Below are 9,725 nucleotides of genomic sequence, written 5' to 3'. Positions count from 1 at the left end.
GCTGTTGCAGTAGGTGATGGTGGCCTGGACTACAATAACAGCAGTAAAATGATAAGTGCTTAATTCAGAATAAATGTTGAATGTAGAGGAACAGAAATTTACTGATGATTGGCTGTGTGCTGTGAGAAAAAGAGAGTCAAGGGTAACTTAAAGGTTTTTGGCTTGAACCACTGGAATGAATACAATTCATACTGGTCTCCCTGCCTTACAGCATTAGGGGAGGCACTCTTTCATGGAGGTTATCTTTAAAGGGCAGGGAGATTGGTTAGGAGGCTACTGTAATCATTCAGGAAAGATGAAAGAGGCTTGAACCTGAGCAGAGCCTCTAAGTATGGAGAGTCATTCAGAGGGGACAGACTTGAGAGACATTTAGGAAGTAAAAATCACCACTTAGGAAAACAGTTTAGGGTTTTTTACTAAAATTGAAGTAGCTGAATCTTTTTTCCCATTAACTCCACTTATTGGTATATACCCTAGAGCAGGAGTTGCCTGAGGCCTGTTTTTGTATAGTCCTAGAACTAAGCTAAGAATATTTCTTATATTTTTAAAGGATTAAAAAATGGGGGAGATGGGATATGTGACAGAGAACATTTGTGGCCCCCAAAATGTAAAATATTTACTATGTGCTCCTTTATGGTGTAAGTTTGCCAACCCATGCTGTAGATCAGTGTTGTTTTTTTTTTGTGAGGAAGACTGTCCATCTGTGCCAGTCTTCCCCTACTTTGTATGTGGGACACCACCACAGCATGGCTTGATGCATGGTGTAGGCCCGTGACCAGGATCCGAACCTGCAAAACCTGGGCTGCCGAAGCAAAGCATGCGAACTGAACCACTACGCCACTAGGCCAGCCCAAGATCAGTGTTTTTTTTTTTTGGTGGGAAAGCTTGGCCCTGAGCTAACATCTGTTCCAAAGAGGAAAATCTTCCTCTTTTTTTTTTTTCCTTTTTTCATTGAGGAAGATTGTCCCTGTAACATCTGTGCCAGCCTTCCTCTATCTTGTATGTGGGATGCCACCACAGCATGGCTTGATGAGCAGTGTGTAAATCCGCACCTGGGATCCGAACTCGTGAACCCCAAGTCGCTGAAGTGGAGCATGCAAACTTAATCACTACATCACCGGGCTGGCCCCTCAGTGGTTTTTATTTATTTATTTTGTGTGTGTGTGTGTGTGTGTGTGAGGAAAATTAGCCCTGAGCTAACATCTGTTGCCAGTCCTCCTCTTTTTGCTGAGGAAGACTGGCCCTGGGCTAACATCTGTGCCCATCTTCCTCTACTTTATATGGGACACCGCCACAGCATGGCTTGACAAGCGGTGTGTCGGTGCACGCCAGGGATCCGAACCCTAGGCTGCCGCAGCGGAGGGCGCGCATTTAACTGCTTCGCCACCGGGCCGGTCACCCCTCAGTGGTTTTTAAAGTGTGGTTCCTAGAGCAGCAGCAGCAGCACCTGGAATCTGTTAGAAATGCAGATTCTCAGGCCTCAACGCTGACTTGCTGAATCAGAGTGGGAGTGGGGTCCAGAAATCCGTGTTTTAACCAGCTCTCCAGGTGATTCTGATGCACGTTAATTTCTGAGAACCACTGCTCTAGAGACTTTTGTACCTGCCCACCAGGAGACATGGTGGGCATAAGAGCCCCAAACTGGAAACAACTGAAATGTCATCAACAGTAGAGGAGATAAATAAGTTGTGGCAATTAACACAATAAGAGTATTTTATAGCTTGTGGTTAACAGCATGGCGTGTGAAGGCAGACTGCTTGTGTTTGAATCCCAGCCCCACCAAACAGTAGCTTGTGACCTTGGGCAAGTTACTTACCTCTCTGAGTCTCAGTTTCCTCATCTGTAAAACAGGCATAAAAATAGTAACGACTTTATAGGGTTATTGTGAGGCTCAAACAATTACATAAGTAAAAGAGTGCCTGGTACATAAGTAACAGATTTAAAGGACAATCTGTATGTAATGTATTATGATGCTTTAAAGAAAAACATGTCAAATTTCATTTCATAAAAGTGATAGCCCATATATTTTGCATATAACAAAATGATTAAGCAACCTAAGGTAAAAACAATGTAAATTTTGGAGGTTCAGATGTTGGCGTTGCCTCTGTAAACCTGTTTTCACATGTGAAAAATACCTTAAAATTGCTCCTACAGGATTATGAAGAAAACAGATGAAATGTATATACATATGCCCACACTATGTTTGGTGAATGGGCATTTAATAAATGTGTTCTATTTCCTTTCCTAATTGCCCTTTCACTTCTTTTACCATTTCCTCAGCCTTTCCTCCCAAAATTCCTCTGCTGTCTTGATATTCTCTGAGAAACATTGCCAGAACTAAGGTGCAAAGTGGCTTCCTTGACTGTAAGGCGATTTGGCTTTTTCCATGAATCAAGGTCAGGAGAGTCAGTGTCTAGTGTCTTCCCAGCTATACCCTGGAGCCAAGCCTGGGCCTAGATCTAGGACAGGGCTGTAATCCCGGTATCTCCTGGGATTTCAGCCTTTTAGCTGCCTTAGTATGTAAAATGCTTAGTATGTATTTAGCAACACCTAAGTACAGAACGGGCAAACAAAGAAATAGACTTTTTCCCTTCTGTGGAGGCCACGTCCTATTTTCTCTACATCCCACGGCCTAGCACCCAGTAGGCCCTGTAATATATATTATTTTGAGCTGTTAGGATGAATTTGACCTTCTCGGTGGAACTTAAAACATCCATATCCTAGGACGGGTTAATAAACAATTATAGATGAGTTTAGGGTGCAAATAGCTGAAACCACTGGCTGCATTTTATGCTTGTCTACAGCAGCAACCTGCAGACGCCTAGTTCAGAAAGAAAATTACTAAATTCTCTCCCTCGTCACATTAATAATCAAAAGGAACCAGAAATATCGGTCTCCAAAAGACACAGCGCAGCAGCGAACCGGCTCCTGTTCACGCGCGATCTCGAGAGCGGCGAGGCAGGAGCAGTAGAAAGGCAGCCCCCTTGTGACGTCAAATCAGCGGACTCTCGCCTCGGCTTGAGGCCGGTTCCGGTTCCCCGACTTTCCGGGCGCGAGAGTACGTGAGCGCGGCGGCGTTCTGCGCGTGCTCCGCAGAGGGACGCGAGAAGGTTGGGTCCAGCTCGCGAAGGAGATGTGTGATTGGCTGAAGCCGTGCTGGGGGGTTCCCCAGGCCTTTCGGCAGGGGTAAAACAATAAGAGGGGGCGGCGGAAAAGGGGGCGGGACGTCCGTGTTCCTTGTCGCTCGCCGCAGCGTCTGGCCCCCGGGAAGAGGTGGTTGTAAGGGAAGCGAGCTCGCGGCTTTCCGGCTTCCGAGGCTTGAGGTTTGGCGGAGGGGGGAGGCGGGAAGCGAGAAGAATCCGCGGCAGCCGGTCCCCGGCGACTCCCCTGCTGATCTCCGCGCCGACGTACGCGCTGCCACTGTTGGTTGGAGGTGTGTACGGGGGCCGGGAAGGGAGGTCGGTGTGGTGGTCGGAAGGGGACATTCCCTTCGCGCGCCGCGGCTCGAGGCAACCGTCCCGTGAGCCCTGCTGTCAGAGGTGTTGCGGCAGAGAGAGACATTGTTCTTGCCGGCTGCCTACGCTGCCGTGTGTGCGTGAGAGAAGCCGAGCCGTTCCTCTCAGGTGAAGGATGGGAGGCCGCGTGGGAAGGGAAGCGGCCCGCCCGCGTTGTGTTGACGGAGGGCCCTGAGGGCACAGGTGGGGCCGGGGTCTGTTGGGGATGAGGTGGCGAGCTGGGAAGGGGGACGCAGCGGCTCCCAAAGGCGCGCTGATGCAGGCTTAATGTGGGACGTGCGGAGTGCGTTTTCTGGAGAGGATGTTTTAGAGTGTGGAGCCCCCCAGCCTTCTTTCCGACTCATTTGCGGCTCTTATTGCCGGTTCCCTGGGAGCGGAGAGGCCGTCGCCGCCCCGCCCGTGGGGGAGGGGACAAGAGGCTGTGTCGGCGGAGGCAGAAGCGACGCAGATGCGAAAGTAACGGCCTCCGGGCACCATTTCTGTGCACCGAAACAGAATCCGGGTTTGAAGGTAGTCGCCGCTCTGGTTATCCAGTATCTAGTGTTCCGCGGTCTTCGACTCCCCTCGGGTTTATCCCGAACGTGCTCAGAAAGCCGAATTACATATAACGTAACGCTTTCTTCGTGCCCTTTTTATGCAAACGTTCCCTTATTGACCCAGGAATCGAAAAGATGTTTGAGTGCTTTGGGAAATGGGTTTTTTTGTTTCCCTCTTTCTCCACTTTTTTGGGGGGGAACAGAAAGGATGGTCAAGAGGAGGAACATACGCTTCCCTGAATTGTGTTGATTTTATTAGTCGAATATGATGGAATTTTACCTGCTTCTCTAAAAGCAGATTTCCTAAGATGTCCCTGTGCCGCTTTGGAGCAAATATAGATTTGCATCAACAATTTTCCGCATAGATCAGTTTTTTTCCTCTAAGGTATATCTAGTTTTCTTAACAGGTTTCTTTTTTTTTGGAAGGGAGGTGCCGTGCCTTTGCTCTCTTTAAAACAAAACAACAACAAAACCCACGTGCACCAAAGCTGGAATAATAGCAAAGTTGTTTCCTCTTCCCCCCCCCCCATATGATTGTTGTGATATTAACTTCAGTTAAAATGCTGGTTTTTTAGGTTCAGGGCTCCACAATTCGTGCTAGTCTTCCAAATGTTAGCATTGCGTGTACCTGGATCTGTGAACCATTAACGGCAGTTAGGAAGCCCCGTATGCTGGAGGGGAAGAAGATAGGAATTCCTTGTTCAGCTCCATATTTGGCAGTTCATATAGCTTTAGGCGTGTGAACGAAGTTTCAAAGTAAACATTTGGCCCTGTTAGTATTCAGTGGTCCTTTTGATATCCAAAATTCCTGGTGTTAAAAAATGGACCGTAGGATTAGTTTGAACTTCTTGGAACTGAATTGTGTTGTTTCTTTGGTGATATTATTTTCTTAAATTTTTAGGATTAGTCGTGTATCCTTGTGTTATTTAATCTCTAGAGGCTGTTTAATTTTGAAAGGTTATTAAGGAATTGTAGGGAGGATAAGGACCTCCAGTGGATTGCGTACTATCTAAGAGCTGTTATGGTTCAGGTTGTTGAATATTTGAGGTTGAAGTATTAGTCAATGAAGAACAAGTATTGAGAGTGAAGAGAACCAGAATGCTTGTGGGGTGGATGGGGATCAGAAGTACAGAAGGAAGGAGAAAAAAATAAGTCTTGAATAGTTTGATAGTCGAATTGAGTATTTAGTTAGCAGCTGAGCAGTTGATTTGTCAAAAGACAACTCTTGATTTTGAATAGTATTGGCACTGTTGGTAGCAGGAATTTCACTTATGAGAGGTCAAAAATGAAAATTTCGATATCAGTTACTGGAAATCTATAAGTACTAATAGTGTCTTTAGTTTTTTAACAGCTTCCTTATGCTGCAGAATTATTGCTGTTGATTAACCATTATCAGGATTGAAAATTCTTTCATAGGTTGCTTTAAATAAGATTTTTTACCGCATTTTTTCCTGAGTGGGTATGGAGGTGGGGAATGACCCTTTTTTAAGGCTGGTTTTGAGAGGTACAAACTTAAGGGTTGTTTCTGAGCTTAAATTCAGTAGAATTTAATTGACAAACATAACTTAGTTAATCTCCCTGTGGAAACTTAAGAGCTGATAAAACAAATTGGTTCCTTTCCCAGAACTCTGGACTGGCTTCAGAAGCAGTAGAATCAGTTTCTTGACTGCTGCCTCAGCTTATTTTTATCTTTTAATTTCTGGAGATTTTACCCTATTTTGATATACCATGGTAGCTATGTTGGATTGTAGTATGGATTGTGGTATTGTAGTATGACTCTCTTGGATTCCCTGTTACATTCCTGTTCTGTGCTTTTGGCTCCTCCCAACAGTATCAGTATGCTTACAGTTGGACTTTAAAGTTTTTTTGTATTTCTGTGTCCCTGGCTATTCTTCCAAAGCAGTTGTTCTTAACCAGGTGTAGTGAAAACATCACTAGAGGCAGGAGACCTGATTTCAAACCCTCTCTCTCATAACTATAACTGGGGGACCTCGAACTCCTTTCCTTAGGCTCTCTAAACATTGGTTTCATTTTCTGTAAATGAAGCTAATAACTTACCTATTTCAGGGAGATAAAGGAATGTGTAGGTTACTTGTTAAACTTTAAAGCATAATATAAATACATGCTTTTATTTTTGTGGGACAACATTTCCGTGTCTTAATGCTTGGTCACTTTTAATAGCTTCTAAACTTCAAAACTTGCCTCCTTACCTTTGGGGCTTGAGAAAAGATAAGGCTTAATTCACAGCTAACTTTTATCATTTATTTCTACCACTGTTTTTTTTTTTTTCTGGTGAAGAAGATTGGCCCTGAGCTAATATCTGTGCCAGTCTTCCTCTATTTTTTTTTACGTGGAACGCTGCCACAGCATGGCTTGATGAGCGGTGTGTAGGTCTGCACCAGGGATCCAAACCTGTGAACCCCAGCTGCTGAAGTGGAGTGCACGAACTTAACCACTACACTGCTGGTCCGGCCCCTATCACTGGTTCTTAGATGTCATTGTGACACTTTGGTCTGCCACATCAAATTGAAGGTTGCTGTTCTAAAGAGATAGGCATTGCTGTTTTGACTGGTAAAGTCTTTTTTTTTTTTTTTTTTTTTTTTTTTTTTTGAGGAAGATTTGCCCTGAGCTAACGTCTGTTGCCAGTCTTCCTCTATTTTGTATGGGAGCCACCATCACAGCATGGCAACTGATAGACCAGTGGTGTAGGTCCGCTTACGGGAACTGAACCCAGGCCACCGAAGCCGAGTACGCTGAGCTTAACCACTAGGCCACTGGGGCTGGCCTGGTAAAGTCATTTTAAAGAAAGTTTTAATATGGGGTTAGCTGTTGAGAATGAGTATAGTTCATGGCTCAGGGAGAAAAGGCCTGGGCCTGACTAGTGTGAGCCCAGCTGTGAGTGAGGGGCCCTAGATGGGAAAGGGAATAAGTATCCAGTAGTAGAGCTGTGTCCTAGCATAGACATATTGGTAACATAGTTTCTTTCTGGTAAAGAGAACTGCATCTTGTTACTAAACATCTTATTCTTTTTATAAGAAGCAAGATATAGTATATAACTTTACAGTTCTTAAAAATTATTGTAGATTTTTTTCTAAATGTCATTTTCTTTTGGTTTCTTGACTTTTTTTTTTTTTTTTTAAATAAGATGACGTAGTGTCTTGACTTCTTAGCAGTTTTCATTTTGGCCATTTTCTCCAGCATTGAACTAGCCACCAAAGTGTGTCATGAAATTTCATGTCAGTAATTTGCAATGAGTGAAATTTTTTTTTTCCCCCAGAACTACTTGAGCAAAGATGTTGCAGTTCTTATCACTTGTTATAGATGGCTATCTTGACACTCCAGGCTCCTAGGGTGAATTTTTGATTGTGCATTTCGATGCTAGTATGTAGTGGTGGTGGTTGTAGCCAAGTGTTTGAAGTTATCAGTTTTAATTAGCTTTTATGATTATTTGTAGGTCTAGCCATTTTATCACTATATGGATAATGGAGAAGTTCTGTTAATAAGAATGGAGATGCCAGTTCAGAGATCTCTGAGATTAAAGAGAATTGATGGAGTACAAAATCCTCTTGCTTGTATTACTGTGTCTTTTTTTTGTGTGTGAGGAAGATCAGCCCTGAGCTAACATCATGCTAATCTTCCTCTTTTTGCTGAGGAAGACCGGCTCTGAGCTAACATCTATTGCCAATCCTCCTCCTTTTTTTTTCCCCAAAGCCCCAGTAGATAGTTGTATGTCATAGTTGCACATCCTTCTAGTTGCTGTATGTGGGATGCAGCCTCAGCATGGCCGGAGAAGCGGTGCATCGGTGTGCGCCAGGGATCCAAACCTGGGCTGCCAGTAGCGGAGCACGCGCACTTAACCGCTAAGCCACGGGCCGGCGCTACCGTGTCTTTTCTATTGTAATCTGGTAAATATTTTGCTATAGTAGATCTAAAAAATTAATTTCATTTTTTTGCCCAAGTGCATACATTGCCTTCACATTATTGAAATCATACCTTAGTTGCAAATTTTATACTGTTTTTCAATGTTTTTTTCCTGTTTTTATAGTCTTTGACAATGTTTTATTTTTTTATTTTTTATTTATTTTTTTTTTTAAAGATTTTATTTATTTATTTATTCTCCCCCCAAAGCCCCAGTAGATAGTTGTATGTCACAGCTGCACATCCTTCTAGTTGCTGTATGTGGGACGCGGCCTCAGCGTGGCTGGAGAAGCGGTGCGTCGGTGCGCGCCCGGGATCCGAACCCGGGCCGCCAGCAGCGGAGCGCGCGCACTTAACCGCTAAGCCACGGGGCCGGCCCTTTGACAATGTTTTAATGACTGCATATGAACTGATGTTTCACAGTTCGGGTTCAGTTTATTATATTTTTGTTTCTAAGATCATTAGTTTAATATCAGGTTATCAGAAAAAATAGTACCATATCAGGTAAGTATATCAAATGTTTTTAAATTACCTTTTGGAAGCATTAAAGTTGGAGAGTACACCTTAGGACCTAGGCAGTAAGTTTTTCTTTACTACTATTTTGGTATGTAGCTGCTCATTTTAAATTCTAGCATGGTATCTTTACTGGTTTGTTTCACTCACATCAGCCTTGTCAATCCTATCTCCAATTAGTTGGTAATATTTTAGCACACTCGGACTTTAACCATAAATTGTCACTACTGTAGGCATAATGTCGATTACTTTTTTGTTTACTAGTAGTGCTAAATGAATTTTCACACTTTCAACCTTTGTTCTAAATTCATGTTTCCTAACCAGTAACATGAGTCTGTTAGATGGTTATCAGAAACTGAATGAAAATTTTAAAATATGATTTTAAAAATTACAATGTTTAATATATGCTCTTTGTAATACTCAGACAATATAGTAAGCATCTTACCAGTGGTATCAAGAGTTGGCATGTAGCTTTCCTTTTTTTCCTAGACCCATAACACATATATCTTGTATATTTCTTTTTGCATCATGCCCTTTTTTAGAGATGGGATTTGTGGTATTCTACAATTTGGTTATTACTTAACTCCTGTGGACACTATTTCTTGTCTAGATTTATAATTTGCCTATTTTTCCCTATTTTTAATGAGTGCATAATTTTGTATTTTATGGCTACGACAAATTTATTAAACCATTTCCCCCTCGATGGACATTTAGACTGTTTTATTCCTTTTGTGGCAATGAACAATTTTTAATATACATCTTTGTGCAGTTGTGCTTATTTTTTTCTGTAATGTATCTTAGAAGTGGGATTACTGGTTATATGTGTTTATTTTTAATTAAAAATGAAATTACATCTCTAAAAGGTTGTAACAGTTTCTATTTCCACCAACCCTGTGTGTGAAAGAGCCCATTTTTCCCACACCCTTAACAATACTGGATATTATCTTTTTCATTCTTGTTAATCTAATAGGTGAAAGACGGCGACTTTGAATAAATTGCCTTTTTTTGAAATGTTGAATATTATTGATTTTGGGGTGCCATGTTTCCCTTAAAAATGCTTGATATGCGGTAGATTCTCCATAAATGTTTGTAAAATGGTTGACATAACGAAGCATTGTTTTTGTTAAAATTTGTTAAAATTAGCAATTGTATTGCTAAATTTTAAAAATTAAGGAATAATTTACAAACAGTAAAAGCCACTTTTTTCATGTGTTCAGTTCTGTAACTTTGGACAGACGTGCTC

The 9,725-nt window shown here is 42.4% G+C and overlaps 1 protein-coding gene across 2 annotated transcripts in view; it reads left to right on the top strand.

Moving 5' to 3' along the window:
* The first annotated feature begins 3,292 nt into the window (after positions 1–3,292).
* The window catches only part of G3BP2 (G3BP stress granule assembly factor 2), a 32,313-nt gene continuing 25,880 nt past the window's right edge, over positions 3,293–9,725 (top strand). For both annotated transcript variants that reach the window (XM_087434438.1, XM_087434437.1), the window contains exon 1: positions 3,293–3,433. The gene's annotated coding sequence lies outside the window, so the exon portion shown is untranslated. The remainder of the gene's footprint in view (positions 3,434–9,725) is intronic.

This window comes from Ceratotherium simum, chromosome 8 (genome assembly GCF_057802395.1).
Source record: "Ceratotherium simum simum isolate JZ-2026a chromosome 8, ASM5780239v1, whole genome shotgun sequence".
NCBI lineage: Eukaryota > Metazoa > Chordata > Mammalia > Perissodactyla > Rhinocerotidae > Ceratotherium > Ceratotherium simum.
Note: the sequence above shows the minus strand (reverse complement) of the source record. Positions and strands in the feature narration are given on the sequence as shown.